This window comes from Carcharodon carcharias, chromosome 2, assembly GCF_017639515.1.
Source record: "Carcharodon carcharias isolate sCarCar2 chromosome 2, sCarCar2.pri, whole genome shotgun sequence".
NCBI classification, from domain to species: Eukaryota; Metazoa; Chordata; class Chondrichthyes; order Lamniformes; family Lamnidae; genus Carcharodon; species Carcharodon carcharias.
This window is the reverse complement of record NC_054468.1, coordinates 155169772-155192074: the sequence shown is the minus strand read 5'-3', so window position 1 is coordinate 155192074 and position 22303 is coordinate 155169772.

The following is a 22303-nucleotide window of genomic DNA, read 5'->3' as shown; positions in this document are numbered from 1 at the left end:
TCTCTGTGACTGGGGGATCTGAGAGATTTCTGTGTTTGGTAGATGTGTTTGGGCGATCTCTGTGACTGGGAGATCTGGGAGATTTTTGTGTTTGGGAGATGTGTTTGGGAGACCTCTGTGACTGGGGGATCTGGGAGATTTCTGTGTTTGGGAGATGTGTTTGGGAGACCTCTGTGACTGGGGGATCTGGGAGATTTCTGTGTTTGGGAGATGTGTTTGGGAGATCTCTGTGACTGGGAGATCTGGAAGAGTTCTATGTGTAGGAGATTTCTGTGACTGGGAGATCTGGGAGACTTTGTGTTCGGGAGATCTCTGTGACTGAGAGATCTGGGTGATTTCTGTGTTTGGGAGATCTCTGTGACTGGGAGATCTGGAAGAGTTCTATGTGTCAGAGATCTCTGTGACTGGGAAATCTGGGAGATTTCTGTGTTTGGGAGATCTCTGTAACTGGGAGATCTGGAAGAGTTCTATGTGTAGGAGATTTCTGTGACTGGGAGATCTGGGAGATTTTGTGTTTGGGAGATCTCTGTGACTGGGAGATCTGGGAGATTTCGGTGTTTGGGAGATCTCTGTGACTGGGAGATCTGGAAGAGTTCTATGTGTAGGAAATCTCTGTGACTGGGGGATCTGGGAGATTTCTGTGTTTGGGAGATGTGTTTGGGAGATCTCTGTGACTGGGGGATCTGGGAGATTTCTGTGTTTGGGAGATGTGTTTGGGAGATCTCTGTGACTGGGAGATCTGGAAGAGTTCTATGTGTAGGAGATTTCTGTGACTGGGAGATCTGGGAGACTTTGTGTTCGGGAGATCTCTGTGACTGAGAGATCTGGGTGATTTCTGTGTTTGGGAGATCTCTGTGACTGGGAGATCTGGAAGAGTTCTATGTGTCAGAGATCTCTGTGACTGGGAAATCTGGGAGATTTCTGTGTTTGGGAGATCTCTGTGACTGGGAGATCTGGAAGAGTTCTATGTGTAGGAGATTTCTGTGACTGGGAGATCTGGGAGATTTTGTGTTTGGGAGATCTCTGTGACTGGGAGATCTGGGAGATTTCGGTGTTTGGGAGATCTCTGTGACTGGGAGATCTGGAAGAGTTCTATGTGTAGGAGATCTCTGTGACTGGGAGATCTGGGAGATTTTGTGTTTGGGAGATCTCTGTGACTGGGAGATCTGGGAGATTTCGGTGTTTGGGAGATCTCTGTGACTGGGAGATTTCTGTGTATGGGAGATTTCTGTGACTGGGAGATCTGGGAGATTTCTGTGATTGGGAGATGTGTTTGGGAGATCACAGTGACCAGGAGATTTGGGAGATTTCTGTGTTTGGGAGATTTCTGTGATTGGGAGATCTAAGAGATTTCTGTATTTGGAAGATCTCTGTGACTGGGAGATCTGGGAGATTTCTGTGTTTGGGAGATCTCTGTGACTGGGAGATCTGGAAGAGTTCTATGTGTAGGAGATCTCTGTGATTGGGAGATCTGAGAGATTTTGTGTTTGGGAGATCCCTGTGACTGGGAGATCTGGGAGATTTCGGTGTTTGGGAGATGTGTCTGGGAGATCTCTGTGACTGGGAGATCTGGGAGATGTCTGTGTTTGGGAGATGCAAAGATCACGCCCCCAGTAGGCACTGCTCCCATGTGCAACTTGCAGTGTGCCTTCCTGTGCTAGGCTATCTTCCTGGTGCCGTCTTCACTGCAGGAGTTGCTGTTGCTAGACAGGGGAGAAGCAAGGGCAAGGCATGGGAGGCTGGGATCTGGGGCCAGGGATTGAGGGGGAAGCGGGGTGTGTGTGGACCAGGATCAAGGGCGTTGGGAGGAGCAGGAGGGAGGAATGGGGCCAAAGCGGGGGTGGGGGGGAAGCAGGGCAGTGGCCTGAGAGAGCGGGGATGCAGGTGGGATTATGGCTGGGGTGAGGGGAGGGAGGAGTGGGGCTTGGTGGTGCGGAGCAGGATCAAGGGGGTTGGTAGGAGCAGGAGGGATGAGTGAGGAGAGAGAGGAGCAGGGCAGGGCAGGGTGGAGCAGGACAGGGTGAGAGAAGGGAGGAGCGGGGCAGGATGAGGGGAGGGAGGGAGGGGTGGTGCAGGGTGAGGGGAGGGAGGAGCGGGGCAGGGTGAGGGGAGGGAGAAGTGGGGCAGGGTGAGGGAAAGGAAGGACTGGAGCCAAAGGCTGAGGTTTGGACCCTGACAGCCACTTCTCTCCCACATCAATCAATGTTTTCTAAAGATTTAGAAGTTGAGTCTAATTTATAAAATGTTTCCCTTTTATCCATCATCATTATCACTGTTTTTCATCCCAGCTCTCCCACATTTCCACAAGGTGGAGATATCCAGATAGAGTGGAGAAGGAGGAGGAGGAGATTAGTGGGGAGTGGGGGTTGGGGTTCGTGCTTGAGTGAATGGAGGGCTGAGTGAGGATTGGAAAGAAAGAATGAACGAGTGAGTGTGGGCTGAGTGGGGATGGGAGGGCTTGAGTAGTAAGTGGACGGAGGTGGGTTAGGAAGGGGGGCGTTTGTGTGGGGGGCAGAGGAGTTGATTACAATATGTGTGTGTGTATGTGGTGTAGGTACACCCACAGTGCTGTCAGGATGCAAGCTCTGGTATTTCATTCTAGCAACAGTGAAGATTGAGCGATATAGACCAGAACTTCCAGTCGGCTTGTGGGGCAGGCCCCGCATGCCGACACGTAAAATGATGCGCAGTGATGTCGAGCGTGCATCCCAACGTCACTGCGCGACATTCCGATCTTCAGTTTGGCGGGCACGCACCAAAGTTGGTCGTGCACCTGCTGATCTGTCAAAGGCCTGTTAAGGCCATTGAGTACTTAATTAAACTGATTGTCTGGGCTGCCCGTCCAACCTTAAGGTTGATGGGCAGGCGAAGAGCCCAGGCGGCCTTTGCATTTTTCATGAAACCTCATCCATGATGATGTTTCATGAAGAGCTTATAACTTTAATAAAAATTTTAAATAAAATTCATTGACACGTCCCAGCTCATGTGACACTGTCACATAAGGGGACATGTCTGCATAATTTTTAAAAATCTTTTTTTCAGTTTTTTACTATCAAATTAATCTCCCTGAGACAGCTCCGTGCCTCGAATATTTCTGTGCTCTTTCGTGAAAGAGCGCAGGCCCTTCTCTCCCTCCTCCCCCTCCTTCCCCTGCCCGCATAGGTAGCACTGAGTGCTTCCGGGTGTGCGTCACACTGGGTGGGCCTTAATTAGCCCACCCACTTAAAATGGCGGCACACAGCCGATTGCAGGCAGCGCCCTCCCATGCCCGCTCCCGCCAAGCCCACACGACGGAGAGAAAATTCTCCCCATAGTTCCAAGTCAGAATGGTGAATGACTTGGAGGGGATCTTCCAGCTAGTAGTGTTCCCATGCATCTGCTGCCATAGTCCTTCTAGGTGGTGGCAGTCGTGTGTTTGGAAGGTACTGTTTAAGGAACCTTGGTGGAGTTGCTGCAGCGTATATTGGAGAGGGTACACACTGCTGCTACTGTGCATCAATTTAGTTTGATGGATGGGGTGCCAGTCAAGTGGGCTGCTTTGCCCTGGATGGTGTCAAGCTTCTTGAGTGTGTTGGAGCTGCACTCATCCAGGCAGGCAGAGAGTATTTCGTCACACTCCTGACTTGTCCTTGTAGATAGTGGACAGGTTTTAGGGAGTCAAGAGGTGAGTTTCATGCCTCAGAATTCGCAGCCTCTGACCTGCTCTTGTAGCCACAGTAGTTATATGGCTAGTCAGTTTCTGGTCAATGGTAACCCCCAGGGTGTTGACAGTGGGGGATTTAGCAATGGTAATGCCATTGAACATCAAGGGGTGGTTGTTAGATATTCTCTTCTGAGAAAAGTTACAGCTTATGGAGTAAAAGGGACAGTAGCAACGTAGATACAAAATTGGCTGAGTAATAGGAAACAGCAAATAATGGATATTTTTTGGCCTGGAGGAAGGCTTGTAGTGGAGTTCCCCAGGAGTCATTAATGGGACCCTTGCTTTTCCTGATATATATAAATGATCTAGATCTTGGTGTGCAGGGGACATTTTCAAAATTTGTAGATGATTTGAAACTTGGAAGCATTGTAAACTGTGAGGAGGACAATATACAACTTCAAAAGGACATAGACAAGTTGGTAGAGTGCGCCGATAGGTGGCAGATGAAGTTCAATGCAGAGAACTGTGAAGTGATGCATTTTGGTAGGAAGAACATGGAGAGACAATATAAAATAAGGGGCACAATTCTTAAGGGGGTGCAGGAGCAGATGGACCTGGGTATATATGTGCATAGTTCATTGAAGGTGGCAGGACAGGTGGAGAGAGCACTTAATAAAGTATACAGTATCCTGGGCTTTATTAATAGGGCCATAGAGTACAAGACCAAGGAGGTTGTTCTGAGCTTATATAAGACACTAGTTAGCCCTCAGCTAGAATATTGTGTACAGTTCTGGGCTGCACACTATAGGAAGGATGTGAACACATTGGAGAAGAGGTTTACAAGAATGGTTCCAGGGATGAGAAACTTCAGTTATGAGGATAGATTGGATAGGTTGGGGCTGTTCTCCTTGGAGAGGAGAAGGCTAAAAGGAAATTAGATAGAGGTGCTAAAAATCATTGGGGGCTGGGCAGAGTGCTCATTCTACCTGCTTCTCTCTGACAATAGGAAGTGAGTGTGTTTCTCATGTGTCGGTGCAGACTTGATGAGCCGAAGGGCCTCTTTTGCACTGTGTGATTCTGATTCTGAGATGAAGCTGCACCTCTTCGCATAGACAGTCAGTGACTCCTCTTTTGCAAACTATGAATTCTTGCAAACATCTCCAGCAATGGCCTGGAAGGAGCCAGATGCATAAAAGTTCATGTTCGCCGTCACCTCGACTCCCCAGATACTGAAGCAGTCCATGTGCAAATGCAGCAAGACCTGGACGATATCCAGGCTTGGGCTGACAAGTGGCAAGTAACGCTCGTGCCACACAAGTCAAGTACCAGGCAATGACCATCTCCAGCAAGAGAGAATCTAATCATCACCCCTTGATGTTCAATGGCATTACCATCACTGAATCCCCCACTATCAACATCCTGGGGGTTACCATTGACCAGAAACTGAATTGGACTAGCCATATAAATATTGTGGCTACAAGAGTAGGTCAGAGGCTAGGAATCCAGCGACAAGTAACTCACCTCCTGATTCCCTAAAGCCTGTCCACCATCTACAAGACACAAGTCAGGAGTTTGATGGAATACTCTCCACTTGCCTGGATGAGTGCAGCTCCCACAACACTCAAGAAGCTTGACACCATCCAGGATAAAGCAGCCTGCTTAATTGGCACCCCATCCACAAACATTCACTCCCTCCACCACCGATGCACAGCGGAAACAGTGTGTACCATCTATAAAATGCGCTGCAGCAATTCACCAAGTCTCCTCAGACAGCACTTTCCAAACCCACGACCACTACCATCTAGAAGGACAAGGGCAGCAGATAGATGGGAACACCACCACCTGCAAGTTCTCCTCCAAGTCACTCACCATCCTGACTTGGAAATATATCACTGTTCCTTCACTGTCGCTGGGTCAAAATACTGGAAGTCCCTCCCTAACACTCTGTGGGTGTACCTACACCACAGGGACTGCAGCGGTTCAAGAAGGCAGCTCACCACCACCTTTGCAAGGGCAACTTGGGCTGAGCAATAAACATTGGCTCAGCCAGCGAAGCTCACATCCCGTGAATGAATTAAAAAAAGCCACCGGCAATGCGTTCCTTGCCTTGCTCTGATTTTGGAGTTGGCCCATTTCAGTGATCGTCCCTTGAGTGAAAAGCCTATGTCTCAAACGTTGATCATCACTGAAGTTCAGCTAGAATTGCTCCCTAAAAACCCTGGCCAGATATTGCGTCCTGCTGAGAGCCCTTCACTCTCACTTACTCCTCCTCTCTTCTAGATACTTGTCCTGCTCTCCTTACATCTGCTCATTTTTCCAGTTATAAGGGAATGGGATTTGGTCTGTGTCATGGCAAGAGGCATCAGAGTTCTGGATGAGCTGAAGTTTATGAGGGTAGAGTGTGGAGTATGCCAGGTCTAGAGATATCTAAGGTATGGATGAGAGTTTCAATAGCAGGTAGGCATGATATCAGGCGATTTTGCGGAGGTGAAAATTGGTGGTTTCAGTGATGGCACAGAAATGTGTCAGAAGCTCATCTGTAGCTCAAAAGTGACTCAGAGGTTGCAATAGTCTGATTTGGGGAGGGATGGAGTCAGTAGTGAGGAAACAAAATTTGTCGTAGGGACTGTAGACCATGGATTTGGTCTTCCTGCTATTTAATTGGAGGAAATTTCTGCCCATTCTGTACTGGAAGTTGGACAAGCAGTCTGACAATTTGGAGATAGTGAAGGGGTTGAGAGAGGTGGTGCTGAGAAAGAGCTGGATATTGTCAGCATACGTGTGAAAACTAAAACTGTGTTTTCATTTGATGTTGCTGAGGGTCAACATGTAGATGAGAAATAGGAGGAGCCAAGGATAGGTCCTTGGGGAACATAGGTAAGAGTGCAGTATCAGGGAGAGAATCCATTGTAGGTGATTCTGGCTGTGATTAGTTAGATAAGAATGAAACCAGGCAAGTGCAGTTCCACCCAGCTGGCTGATGATGGAGAGACATTGGAGGAGGATTATGTGATAAATTGTACAGCTGAGCAAGGTTAAGAGAGGATAGAGGCTGGAGCTTCAACATCCAAGTTGAAACACTGGCATCAAATCAGCATGAAAGCATGTGTTCTCTGCTGCATCCTTATTTTTCTTCCATGCACTGGCAGTACTGATCCCAGTCCAGTCATCTGTTTAAACTATCTATTTAATAAAGTCAGCAATTTATTAACTAACTAAAGTGTGCTAGAGCTTACATGAATCACAGGAACTGGTGCTGAGTTCTGTAAGACTGCAGCTCAACCTATGCACACATCCATACACACACAGGAGGGAGGGGAAAACCCTATTACCCTGATGCCATATATATAGAGCAAACAAGTGCCCTTGTCTCCTGAAGTTACATCTTTTCTCTTACAGGAAAAGATATAGGGAAGTAAATTGGATAATCTCCAAAAGTGGGGACAGGGATCCTGATTTCAATTTAACTTTTACTCAATTGCAATGCAGGCAGGATGCCAACTTCATGCTCATTTCCATAATCTCTGCATGCAGCAAACACTCGCCATGCTGTTCACTGGAAGCATACATCAGCAACAGACCAATATTGTGAGTGCCTAGCAATACTCAGAGCTAGCCTGCATTTCTTAGAATCATTGAATGGTTACATCACATAGGGTGGCTTTTCAACCCACCAGCTCTCTGCAAGAGCAGTTTTGCTAGTCTCATTCTACATTCTGTTCCTGAATTCCTGCAATATTTTTGTCCTTTCAGGTGATTATCCAATTCCCTTTTGAAAGCCATGATTGAATCTGCCTCCAATACACTTTCAGGTGATGCATTCTAGATCCTAACTACTCGCTGTGTAAAAACATTTTCCTCAAATAGCCTTTGGTTCTTTTGTCATTCACTTTAAATGAGTGCCCTCTGGTTCTTGACCATTCTGGCAAAGGAAACAATTTCTCGCTATCCACTCTGTCCACACTCTGCATGATTTTGAGCAACACTATCAAACCTGTCAACCTTCTCTTCTCTAAGGAGAACAGTCTCAGCTTCTCCAATCTGCCTATACAACTGAAGTCCCTCATCCGTGGAACCATTCATATAAATCATTTCTGCACCCTGTCTTAAGCCTACACATCTTTCTTAAAGTGTGGTTCCAAGATTTGGACACAGTACTCCAGATGAGTGCTGTTGTACTCTATTTATAAAACCCATGATTCTGTATGCCTTATTAACCTGCCTCATCAACCTGCCCTGCCACTTTTAACAATTTCTGTACATATACACCGAGGTCCCTCTGCTCCTGCACCACCTTTAGAATTGTACCATTCAGCTTATATTGCCTCTCCTCATTCTTTCTTCCAAAATATGTCACTCCACACTTCTCTGCATTAAATATCATCTGCAATATGTCCATACATTCCACCAGCCTATCTAAGTCCTCTTGAAGTCTATTTTCTTTACTCATTCATGGGACGTAGGTTTTGCTGGCTGGGCCGGCATTTATTGCCCATCCCAAGTTGCCCTTGAAAAGGTGGTGTTGAGCTGCCTTCTTGAACCACTGCAGTCCATGTGATGTAGGTACACCCACAATGCTGTTAGGAAGGGAGTTCCAGGATTTTGACCCAGCGACAGTGAAGGAACGGTGATATATTTTGAAGTCAAGATGGTGAGTGACTGGAGGAGAACTTCCAGGTGGTGGTGTTCCCACCTATCTGCTGCCCTTGTCTTTCTAGATGGTAGTGGTTGTAGGTTTGGAAGGTGCTGTCTAAGGAGTCTTGGTGAATTCCTGCAGTGCATCTTATAGATGGTACACACTGCTGCTACTGTGTGCTGGTGGTGGAGGGAGTGAATGTTTGATGCCAATCAAGTGGGCTGATTTGTCCTGGACGGTGTCAAACTTCCTGAATGTTGTTGGAGCTGCACTCATCCAGGCAAGTGGGGAGTATTCCACCATACTCCTGACTTGTACTTTGTAGATGGTGGACAGGCTTTGGGGAGTCGGGAGGTGAATTACTCGTTGCAGGATTCCTAGCCTCTGACCTGCGCTTGTAGCCATGGTATTTATATGGCTAGCCCAGTTCAGTTTCTGGTCAACGGTAACCCCCAGTTTGTTGATATTGGGGGATTCAGTGATGGTAATGCCATTGAACATCGAAGGTTAATGGTTGGATTCTCTCTTGTTGGAGATGTTCATTGCCTGGCACTTGTGTGGCGCGAATGTTACTTGCCACTTCTCAGCCCAAGCCTGGATATTGTCCAGGTCTTGCTGAATTTGAACATGGACTGCTTCAGTATCTGAGGAGTTGCGAATGGTGCTGAACATTGTGCAATCATCAGCAAACATCCCTATTTCTGACCTTATGATGGGAGGAAGGTCATTGTTGAAGCAGCTGAAGATGGTTGGGCCTAGGACACTACCCTGAGGAACTCCTGCAGTGATGTCCTGGAGCTGAGGTGACTGACTTCCAACAACCACAACCATCTTCCTTTGTGCTAGGTATGACTCCAACCAGTGGAGAGTTTTCTCCCTGATTCCCACTAACTCCAGTTTTGCTAGGGTTTCTTGATGCCACACTTGGTCAAATGCGGCCTTGATGTCAAGGGCAGTCACTGTCATCTCACCTCTGGAGTTCAGCTCTTCTGCCCATGTTTGAACCAAAGCTATAATGAAGTCAGGAGCTGAGTGATCCTGGCGGAACCCAAACAGTGTGTCAGTGAGCAGGTTATTGCTAAGCAAGTGCTGCTTGATAGCAGTGTTGATGACCCCTTCCATTACTTTACTGATAATCAAGAGTAGACTGATGGGCTGGTAATTGGCCGGATTGGATTTGTCATGCTTTTTATGTAAACGATGTACCTGGGCAATTTCCCACAAGTTGGGTAGATGCCAGTGTTGTAGCTGTATTAGAACAACTTGGCAGGGGCGCCGCAAGTTCCGGAGCACAAGTCTTCAGTATTATTGCCGGAATATTGTCAGAGCCCATAGCCTTTGCAGTTTGCAGTGCCTTCAGCTGTTTCTTGATATCACATGGAGTCAATCAAATTGGCTGAAGACTGGCATCTGTGATGCAGGGGACCTCCAAAGGAGGTATCCTCCTCACAGTTTGCAATAATTTGTGTCATCTGCAAACTTTGAAATCGTGCCCTGCACACCAAACTCTGCCATTCATATATATCAAAAAAGCAGTGATCCTTGTACCAACCCTTAAGGGACCCCACTCTATACCTTCCTACAGTGCAAAAACAACCGCTAACGACTCCACTGTTTCTGTCACTCATGCAAGTTGGTACCCCCACTAGGGCTATCTGTACTTTGCTTGTCCTGCTTTCTACCCTTAATTAGCATATTCCTTAGATAATATCACCACCTTCAACACCTCTTTGTCCTTTTGTCTATGACATCTTTTGGCAATCTCCACTTATCACTGGCCCTCTATCCAGCTCTACCTGTCCCACCCCCTCTTAAACCAGCTTATATTTCACCTCTTTTCTATCTTTACTTAGTTCTGTTGAAGAGTCATACGGACTCAAAATGTTAACTGTGTTCCTCTCTGCAGATGCTGCCAGACCTGCTGAGTTTTTCCAGGTATTTTTATTTTTATTTTGGTATCCATGCTGTCACTTTTCTTTTTATTCCATAAGACAAGCCTATTATCTGGCACTTGATCAAATGTCTTCAAAGATCTGTACTGAGTGCTGTCTTGGTCTGCATTTGAGTACTTAAGATAGAGTTTGGAGAGTGAGGAAGTTTTAAGGGTTAATTTCTATCTACAGTCTAGTCTTTCTCTAATTAAGCAATTAACTAAAAGTTGCTCTTTGGTTTGGGAGAAGGTGAGTTTTAGTCCAGCTTTAAAACAGGACCCATTCAGGCTCTGCTTGCAGCTCCTTAATTGGATAACTGGCTTAAACAGGTTTTCAGAAGCTAGTTTCAGGGAGCATAAAAGAGGGCCATCCACATTGCTCCCTTCTCTGCACTGAGTGCTGTCTTGGGCTGCATTTGAGTGCTTCAGTTGGATTTTGGTGAGTGAGGGACTTCGCTGAAAAGGGAAAGAGGTGATCCTTTCATTTTCTACATTTCCTCACAAAGAAGAGCTGTGGCCTTGGTAAATAGTACTTGGTGAGTCTCTCTACTGTTCTTAATACTCTCTAAACTAGAGGAAGTAAAAGTAAAGGGAGTAATTTAAGGGTAAGTCATGGCAGGGCAGCTCGATCACTTGGAATGCTCCTCCTGTGCGATGTAGGAAGTCAGGGACACTTCCAGTGTCCATGGTGACCATGTGTGCAGGAAGTGTCTCCAGCTGCAGCCACTTGGAGCAGTGGCTGGAGTCACTGTGGAGCATCTGCAGGGCTGATCTTCATGGATAGCATGTACAGTGAGGTGGTCACACTGCAGGTAAACAGTGCACAAGCGGAAAGGGAATGGGTGACCGCCAAACAGAGGAAAGGCACTAAACATGTAATGCAGGAGTTCCCTGGGTCTATCTCCCTCTCTAACAGATTTTCCATTTTGGATACTGCCAGGGGAGATGGTTTCTCAGGGGAATGCAGCTAGACCCAAGACCGTGCCACTATGAGAGCTCAGCTGCACTGGGTGGGGAGAGAAAAAGAGTGGGGGAGCAATAGGGAATTCCATCGTAAGTGGAACAGATGGACATTTTTGTGGCCGCAGATGTGACACCACGATGGTCTGTTGCCTCCCTGGTGCCAGGACCAAGGGTTTCAGTGAGCAGAACATTCTCAGGGGGAGGGTCAAAAGCCAGAGGTCATGGTCCATATCTGTACTAACGATATAGGTAAAAAGAGGGATGAGGCCCTGCAAGCACAATATAGCGAGCTAGGAAAAAAATTAGAAAGCAGGATCTCAAAGGTAGTAATCTCAGGATTGAAAGGGACATGGAGAGCGGGAGAGATTTCAGTCTGAAAGGGACACGGAGAGCGGGAGAGATTTCAGTCTGAAAGGGACACGGAGAGCAGGAGAGATTTCAGTCTGAAAGGGACGCGGAGACCGGGAAAGATTTCAGTCTGAAAGGGACGCGGAGACCGGGAGAGGCTTCAGTCTGAAAGGGACATGGAGAGCGGGAGAGACTTCAGTCTGAAAGGGACATGGAGAGCGGGAGAGACTTCAGTCTGAAAGGGACACGGAGAGCGAGAGAGACTTCAGTTTGAAAAGGGCACATTCAGGGGAATAAAGAAAAAAAGCAACTGTGACATCACAGGAAACTAGTAAATTGATTGGCTGATAAGTGCTCAGTCTAAGGGACAGTGTGAGAAACCAGGTTAGGACAGGTGAGGTAGATCTATAAATAAAAAGAACTAAAATTTTAAAATTAAAATCAAACAATAAAGATTAAAAAGCAATAAAAATAAAGTAATTTAAACAATCATCTAAAATACATGTCACAGAATCACACAGTGCAGAAGAGGCCCTTCGGCCCATCGAGTCTGCACTGACATGTGAGAAACACCTGGCCTACCTACCTAATCCCATTTACCAGTACTTGGCCCATAGCCTTGAATGTTATGACATGCCAAGTGCTCATCCAGGTACTTTTTAAAGGATGTGAGGCAACGTGTCTCCACCACCCTCCCCGGCAGCGCATTCCAGACTGTCACCACCCTCTGGGTAAAAAAGTTTTTCCTCACATCCCCCCCTAATCCTCCTGCCCCTCAGCTTGAACTTATGTCCCCTCATAACTGACCCTTCAACTAAGGGGAACAGGTGCTCCCTAACCACCCTATCCATGCCCTTAATAATCTTGTACACCTCGATCAAGTCGCCCCTCAGTCTTCTCCGCTCTAATGAAGAAAACCTAAGTTTATCCAACCTCTCTTCATAACTTAAATATTTCATCCCAGGCAGCATCCAGGTGAATCTCCTCTGCACCCCCTCCAGTGCAATCACATCCTTCCTATAATGTGGCGACCAGAACTGCACACTATACTCCAGCTATGGCCTCACCAAGGTTCTATACAACTCTAACATGACCTCCCTACTTTTGTAATCTATGCCTCGATTGATGAAGGCAAGTGTCCCATATGCCTTTTTCACCACCCCACTAACATGCCCCTCCACCTTCAGAGATCTATGGGCACACATGCCAAGGTCCCTTTGTTCCTTAGAACTTCCTAGTGTCATGCCATTCATTGAATACTTCTTTGTCAAATTACTCCTTCCAAAGCGTATTACCTCACCCTTTTCAGGGTTAAATTCCATCTGCCACTTATCTGCCCATTTGACTATCCCGTCTGTATCTCAAGACACTCAACCTCACTGTTAACCACCCAGCCAATCTTTGTGTCATCCGCAAACTTACTAATCCTACCTCCCACATAGTCATCTATGTCATTTATATAAATGACAAATAATAGGGGACCCAGCACAGATCCCTGTGGTACGCCACTGGATACTGGCTTCCAGTCACTAAAGCATCCTTCTGTCATCACCCTCTGTCTCCTACAACTAAGCCAATTTTGAATCCACCTTATCAAATTACCCTGTATCCCATGTTCATTTGCCTTCTTTATAAGTCTCCCATGTGGGATCTTGTCAAAGGCTTTGCTGAAATCCATATAAACTACGTCAACTGCACTGCCTTCATCTACACACCTGGTCACCTCCTCAAAAAATTCAATCAAATTTGTTAAGAATGATCTCCCTCTGACAAAGCCATGCTGAATATCCCTGATCAAACATTGGCTCTCCAAGTGGAGGTAGATTCTCTCCTTCAGAATTTTCTCCAATAGTTTTCCTACCACTGACATGAGACTCACTGGCCTGTAGTTCACTATCTTATCTCTACAACCCTTCTTAAATAGCAGAACCAAATTAGCTGTTCTCCAGTCCTCTGGCACCTTCCCTGTGGCCAGAGAGGAATTAAAAATTTGGGACAGAGCCCCTGTAGTCTCCTCCCTTGCCTCCCTCAGCAGTCTGACACACAAATCATCTGGACCTGGAGATTTGTCTACTTTTAAGCCTGCCAACACCTTGTCACTCCCTATATCAATTTGCTCAACAACCACACAGTATCTCTTGCTGAGTCCGATACCTTCATCCTTATTCTCTTGGGTGAAGACGGATGTGAAGCATTTATTCAACACTCTACCGATGTCCTCTGGCTCCACCCATAGATTGCCCTCATGGTCCCTAATGGGCCCTATTCTTTCCCTGGTTATCCTCTTCCCATTGATATACTGATAGAATATCTTGGGATTTTCTCTAATTTTACCAGCGCTTTCTCATATCCCCTCTTTTCTCTCTTAATTGCTTTCTTAAGTCCCACCCTGCACTTTTTGTACTCCACTAATGCCTCCGCTGATTTGCTTCCCTTGTACCTGCTAAATGCCTCTCTTTTCCTTCTCTTTGTATCCTGAATATCTCTGGTCATCCATGTTTCTCTTGGCTTGTTACTCCTTCCTATCGCTATAGAGGGAACATGTTGAACCCGTACCCTCCGCATTTCCTTTTTGAACTCCCCCCCACAGCTCCTCTGTAGATTTCCCCACAAGTAGGTGTTCCCAGTCTACCTTGAACAGATCCTGCCTTATTTTATTGAAATCTGCACTCCCCCAATCCAAAACATTTTTTTTCCAATTTGTCTATTTCTTTGTCCATAATAAACACAACTTGTAGTTAAGGAGCATATAACCTTTAGTTGTCACTGGTACTAGTATTCAATAAACACAGTAAATTATAACATACATAGGAAGAAAGAAATTAAAGTAAATTAACTAAATAGCATAAGTTAGAATGGCAGGGCAGGTGTTATGTTGCAGTTGTGAGATGTGGGAGCTTTTGGACATCAAGGTGACCCATGACAAACACGTCTGCAGGAAGTGTAAGCAGCTTGAGGAATTTTGGATCAGGATTATTGAGCTGGAAGCCAAAATGCAGAGATTGCGCAACATAAAGGAGGGGGAGAAATACCTGGATACTTTGTTCCAAAAGACATTCACACCTCTTAGAAGAGGGTCATCTGTTCTGGTCAGCAGTGAGGGACAGGAGGATCTGACTGTCAGTGAGGCAGGTAATGGGACTGAGCAGACAACAGAAGAGGAGCCTCAGGCTTTGCAATTGTCAAACAGGTTTGAGGTGCTCACAACCTGTGTGGATGAAAGCAAAGTCTGCAAGGTGGATGAGCTGGATGGCCATGGCACTGTGGCACAGGAAGCCGTTCAAGTGGGGGCAGCAAAAAGGAATGTAATGGCATAGGTAATAGTATAGTGAGGGGAGATTGACACTGTTATCTGCAGCAAAGAGTGAGAGTCCAGATGGCTATGTTGCCTGCCCGATACCAGGGTTTGGGACATCTGCTCAGGGCTGGAGAGGAACTTGCAGTGGGAGGGGGAAGATCCAGTTGTTGTAGTCCATGTAGAGGTACCAATGACATAGGTAGGTCTAGGAAAGTGGTTCTGTAAAGTCAGTATGAGGAGCTAGGTACTAAATTAAGAAGCAGAACCTCAAAGGTATTGGATTATTACCTGAGCCACATGCAAATTGGCATAGGACAAATAAGATTAGAGAGACGAATGCATGGCTCAGACGGGTGTAGAAGTGGGTTCCGGTTTGTGGGGCATTAATGCTGGGGTAAGTGGGGACTGTACCGTTGGGACGGTTTACACCTGAACCATGCTGGGATTAATGTCCTCGCAAATTGCATAACTTGGGAAGTGGAGATGGCTTTAAACTAAACAAGAGGGGTGAGGGATCAAGCTTGGGTAGAAGTAGCAAATCAAGGTGCAGAGTCAAAACAGGAGAGCAAAATAGTCATATGAGAAATGAGGGCCAGAGAATGACAGGAAGGGACAGAGAGGAAAAACATAAGAACTAGATGTTACAAAGGTAACAAAAAGACAAAACTGAAGGCTCTCTGCCTGAATGCATGTAGCATTCTTAATAAAATAAATGAATTGATGTCCCACATTGAAGTAAATAAGTATGATCTGATAGCAATTACGGAGACGTGGCTGCAGGACGACAAAGATTGGGACCTTAATATTAAAGGGTACATGACAATCAAGAAGAACAGGAAACTAGATAAAGGTAGAGGGGTAGCATTGTTAATCGAAGAGGGCATTGGTGCAATAGTTAGAGATGACCTTGGTTTGGGAGATCAGAATGTAGAATTCGTTTGAGTAGAGATCAGGAATAGGGGGAAAAAGTCACTAGTGGGAGTGGTCTACATGCCCCCTAACAGTAGCCATGGTGTAGGACAAAGTATTCAAGAGAAAATATTGTGTGCTCATGATAAAGGGACGGCGTAATCATGGGTGATTTTAATCTACACTTAAAGTCGAAAAATCTGATTGGCAGTAGTAGCCTGGCTGAAGAGTTCTTAGAATGCTTTCAAGAGACGTTCTTAGAGCAGCATGTTCTGGAACCAACCAGAGAGCAGGTTATATTAGACTTGGTATTGTGTAACATGACAGGATTAATTAATGATCTCAGAGTAAAGGCACCCCTAGGTAGCAGTGACCACAGTGTGATTGAATTTTACATCCAGTTTGAAAGGGAGAAGTGTGGGTCTAAGACTAGAATCTTATGCTTAAATAAGGGCAATAATGTAAGGATGAAAGCTGAGCTAGCTGAAGTGAACTGGGAAACTAGGCTAGAGGATAGATCAATAGAAAAGCAGTGGCAGACATTTAAGGGGATATTTCAGAGTATTCAGAATAATTACATTCCTACTATTAAGAAAAATTCTAAGGGGAGGACCCACCACCTGTGGTTAACTAGAGATGTTAAGGAAAGCATCAAACTTAAGGAAAAAGCATACAACTCTGCAAAGATGAGTGGGTTAGTTAATAATCTTGTTGTGCAGGGGCCTTTAGGGAACAGTGACCATAACATGATATTATTCTTCCTTAGGTTGGAAAGTCAAGTTGTTCAAACTGAAACTGGGGTCCTAAATCTAAAGAAAGGAAACTACGAAGGTATGAGGCATGAGTTGGCTAAGATAGACAGGGCAACTTCATTAAAAGGCATGGCGATGGATAGACAATGGCTAATATTTAAGGAATGAATGTATACATTGCAACAGTTATACATTCCTTTCTGGTGGAAAAACACAACAGGAAAAGTGGCCCAATCATGGCTAACAAAAGAAGTTAAGGATAGTATTAGATCCAAAGAGGAGTCATATAAAGTTGATAGAAAAAGTAGCAAGCCTGAGGACTGGGAGCAGTTTAGAATTCAGCAAAGGAGGACCAAGAGATTGATTAAGGGGGTGGGGGGAATAGAATATGTGAGTAAGCTTGCAAGAAACATAAAAGCTTCTATAAATATGTAAAAAGAAAAAGATTGGTGAAGACAAATGTAGATCCCTTACAGTCCGAAATGGAAGAATTTATAATAGAGAACAAGGAAATGGAAGAGCAATTAAACAACTACTTTAGTTCTGTCTTCACAGAGGAAGACACAAATAACTTCCCAGAAATACTGGGGAATTGAGGGTCTAGTGAAAAGGAGGAATTGAAGGAAATTAATATTGATAAAAAAGGTGCTGGAGAAATTAATGGGACTGAAAGCCAATAAATTCCCAGGGCCTGATGATCTACATTCCACAGAAATAGTGAATGCGTTAGTTGTCATGTTCCAAAATTCTGTAGATTCTGGAACAGTCCCGGCAGATTGAAGGGTGGCAAATGTAACCCCACTATTTAAAAAAGGAAGGAGGGAAAGCTTAGGGAATTATAGACCGGCTGGCCTAACATCAGTGGCTGGGAAAATGCTAGAGCCTTTATTAAGGATGTGATAACAGGACACTTGGAACCTTTCAGTAGGATTATACAAAGTCAACATGGATTTATGAAAGGGAAATCATGGGCAGAATTTTCCCATTGGTGTGCAGGGGCGGGCCCCGCACGCACGTGCATAAAATGTCGCGCGGTGACGTCAGGCAAGTGTCCCGACTTCACTGCACCCATCGCGATAGTTCGTTGGGTTGGCACATAATGATCTCCGATGTGTGCCTGCCATTAATTAACCGGCCACTTAAGACCATTGAGGTGCCAATCGATGATGATTTTTCGGTGCTTGTGCAATCTATGGGTCAGTGCATGGGCGCAACATGCAGGCGGGTAGGACACATTTGTATAAACCTATCCATAGGCAGGATAAGAGGGCTCAGTGGGGTCATGAGTGTGCTCTGTCAAACATTGGTTTTTCAAAGTTACTGATACTTTCCTGTATGAAATGCAAGACTTCAAAACGCATACCAACTGCTTGGACTCACAACTTTCAGGTCAGCACTCGACAGTGAGGAATCTTTTTTGGGCCTGCATGTTTCAGGAAGCCTTCCCTTAGCCTGGGAATGGGAGCAGAACTCGCCACTGGAGGCACTTCCTCTGAGGAGGAAGGGAGGGCTAGAAGGGGGAGGAGGCCAGGACAGCACATTCAGCCCCCAGGGGAACTACCTTTGGGGGGGTCAGGCGCAGGCACAAGGGGTGCAGGGCCAAGAGGTAGCCCAAGGCAGAAAGAGCTGCAGAAGACACCACTATCCTGCTGCCAGGGTTTACAGGGGCGAAGCAACTACCTCAATATGTCTGAGGTGCAGTATCGAAGGAGGCTCCATCTCTCAAAGGAGACAGTCAACTATATCTGCCAGATGATTGGGCCTGAGATCTCCACTAACTGTGTGGGTGGACACCCCATGCCAGTGGCTCTGAAGGTCACAGCTGCTCTCAACTTCTATGCCTCTGGCTCCTTCCAGGGATCAGTGGGTGATCTTTGCGGTGTCTCCCAATCAGCTGTCCACACTTGTGTCCAGCAAGTTACAGATGCTCTGTTCAGGCATGCACTGACCTTCATCCCCTACTGTTGGGACCAGGCAAGCCCGGCACAGCAAGCCAGAGGCTTTGCGGCCATTGCTGGCTTCCCCCTGGACGCCAGGGTGCAATAGTCTGTACACATGTGGCCATCAAACCACCAGCAGGTGAGCCCGGTGCCTCCATCAACTGGAAGGGTTTCCACTGCATGAACGTGCAAATAGTGTGTGATCACAGGATGCTGATTCTACAAGTCTGTGCAAGGTACCCAGGCATCTCCCATGACACCTACATCCTCAGACATTCCTAGGCGCTGGGGCTCTTCAGAGCTCCAGCCCGGCTGGATGGATGGTTGCTGGGTGACAAGGGCTATCCCCTCAGAAGGTGGCTCATGACGCCTCTCCACCATCCAAGAACAGAAGCTGAGCAGCGGTACAGTAGGAGCCACACTTCCACAAGGGTGGTGGTGGAGAGAGCCATCGGTCTTCTCAAGATGCACTTCTGATGCCTACACCGCTCAGGGGGTGCACTCTAGTAATCCCCAGATCATCTGTTGCTGATAGTGGTTGCATTCTGCGCTCTCCACAATCTTGCACTGGAAAGTGCAAATCTTGCTGTGGACGATGAAGACATAGATGCAATGGCTGCGACTGCACACGATGAGTCCAGCAGTGAGTCCAAGGATGAGGATGCACAGGGAAATGCAGAGGGGGTAGACGCTGATCTAGGCAGGGACACCTGGGAGGCTTTAATCCAATGAACCTTCAGCTAGCACACCACATATGGGCCTCCAGGACAAGCCTGGGCTGTAGGGTCCATACTTGAGACCTAAGTGAAAAATCTACCTGGTTAGGAACATTAACTAAGATCCTTGTTATAGCTGAATGTCCCACAAAACACCCATTACATTATTGGGAACCATCCAATGGCAGAAGAAAAGAGGCAAATTCAGCCATGGTGACTTGTCTGAATTTAATATTGCAACCAAAGAAACTTAATGAAACAAAATGAAAAAGGTGTTAAAAATCACACCAACTCATAAAGACCTCATTGCGGGCCAACACAAAAGCACCAGTGCTAAACCTGTAGTGTGCCTAAGGTGCCTTATGTTTAAGTTTTCGGATGCTACGTCTTGGAGCTGCCCCCTCGCTGGGAGTGGCATCTGAGACAGCCTGCTCACTCTGCTGTTCTGTTGGCCTTGATGACCTTGTTGGTCATCCCCTAGTCCATGGAGCCTGTGCTGGCCCTGCCTGGGAGGGAAATGCCAGTTCCACAGCTGGCATCTCCCCAGTCATCACAGCCTCACTGGATGCAATAGTCACTTGCAGAGGAGCGGAGGAGCTGCCACCCTCATCCGGAGCGCCCTGAGAGGAGCCCGCAGAGACGGCACAGGATCCAGGTGCGCCGCACCACGTTGCAGGAGCTCACCCCTCCACCACCTCCTCCCAAGCACGTTTGGTCATGTGGGGGGGGCCTCCTCCTCCCATCCTGGGGAACCAGGACCTCCCGTCGTGCTGCCACCTCCTCGAGGAGGGCAGCAAGGCAGTCATCGGAAAAATGAGGGGCTCAGTGCCCCCCCTGCCCTACCCTCCTGCCTGGCCTGCTCAGCAGCAGTGCCCTGGGGAGCCCTTCCACTGGCTATGATTCACAGCCTTCGAAAGGCTGCAGCAACTATTTTAAACAGACCGCGGGGGTCACCATTGGATACAGCGGTCATTGCAGTCCCACTGCCGCCCACCCATTCTCGCTGTCCTCGGGAGCTGCGATTCACACTGGGTGGGCCTTAATTGGCCTGCCCACGTAAAATGGTAGCGTGGACCCGATGGCGGGCAGCAAACGGGTCCGTGCCTGCTTCCGCTCTGCTCCCCCCACCAGCCATAAAATTCTACCTCATGTTTGACAAACCTATTGCAGTTTTTTGAGGATGTAGCTAGCAGAATAGATAAGGGAGAACCAATGGATGTGGTGCATTTGGATTTTCAGAAAGCTTTTGATGAAGTTCCACATAAGAGGATAGTGTGCAAAATTTAAGCACATGGGATTGGGGACAATATATTGGCATGGATTGAGAATTGGTTAGCAGATAGGAAACAGTAGAAATAAATGGGTCTTTTTAGGATTGGCAGGTGGTGACTAGTGGGGTACCACATGGATCAGTGCTTGGGCCCCAGGTATTCACAATATATATCAATGATTTGGATGAAGGAACCAAATGTAATATTTCCAAGTTTGCTGATGACACAAAACTAGGTGAAGATGTGAGCGGTGAGGAGGATGTTAAGAGGCTTCAAGGTGCTTCAGACAGGTTGGGTGAGTGGGCAGATACATAGCAGATGCAGCATAACATAGAGAAGTGATACGTTATCCACTTTCATAGGAAAAACAGAATGGCAGAGTACATTTTAAATGGTGATAGATTGGGAAAACAAAAACAGAATTACCTAGAAAAACTCAGCAGGTCTGGCAGCATCGGCAGAGAAGAAAAGAGTTGACGTTTCGAGTCCTCATGAGAACCTCAACAGAACTGAGTGAATATTAGAAGAGGGGTGAAATATAAGCTGGTTTAAGGTGGGGGGGGGGGGTGGTGGGGGGAGAGAAGTTGGGGGGTGTTGGTGGTTGTAGTAGGGACAAGCAAGCAGTGATAGGAGCAGATAATAAAAAGATGTCACAGACAAAGGAACAAAGAAGTGTTGAAGGTGGTGATATTATCTAAACGAATGTGCTAATCAAGAATGGATGGCAGGGCACTCAAGGTACAGCTCTAGTGGGGGTGGGGTGGAAAGACTAGCAGCGCATACAAGATTTAAAAATAATGGCAATAGGTGGGAAAAGAAAAATCTATATAAATTATTGGAAAAAACAAAAGGAGGGGGGAAGAAACGGAAAGGGGGTGGGGATGGAGGAGGCAGTTCAAGATCTAAAGTTGTTGAATTCAATATTCAGTCCAGAAGGCTGTAAAGTGCCCTTCCTTGACCTCTCTGTCTCAATTTCTGGTGATATTCTGTCCACCAATATCCATTACAAGCCTACCGACTCCAACAGCTACCTCAACTACAGCTCCTCACACCCCGCTTCCTGTAAGGACTCCATCCCATTCTCTCAGTTCCTTCGCCTCCGTCGCATCTGTTCTGATGATGCTACCTTCAAAAACAGTTCCTCTGACATGTCCTCCTTCTTCCTTAACCGAGGTTTTCCACCCACGGTCGTTGACAAGGCCCTCAACCGTGTCCGGCCCATCTCCTGTGCATCCGCCCTCACGTCTTCTCCTCCCTCCCAGAAACATGATAGGATCCCCCTTGTCCTCACTTATCACTCCACCAGCCTCCACATTCAAAGGATCATCCTCCGCTATTTCCACCAATTCCAGCATGATGCCACCAACAAACACATCTTCCCTTCACCTCCCCGGCGGCATTGCATAGGGATCATTCCCTCGGGACACCCTGGTCCACTTCTCCATCACCCCCCCAATCCTCATCCCCTACCTATGGCACCTCCCCATGCCCACACAAAAGATGCAACACCTGCCCCTTCACTTCCTCTCTCCTCACCATCCAAGGGCCCAAACATTCCTTTCAAGTGAAGCAGCATTTCACCTGCACTTCCCCCAATTTAGTCTACTGCATTTGTTGCTCCCAATGTGGTCTCTTCTATGTTGGAGAGACCAAACACAAACTGGGCAACCATTAGCAGAACACTTGCGATCTGTCCGCAAGAAAGACTCAAACCTCCCTGTTGCTTGCTATTTTAACACTCCACCCTGCTCCCTTGCCCACATGTCTGTCCTTGGCTTGCTGCATTGTTCCAGTGAAGCCCAACGCAAACTGGAGGAACAGCACCTCATCTTCTGACTAGGCACTTTACAGCCTTCCGGACTGAATATTGAATTCAACAACTTTAGATCTTGAACTC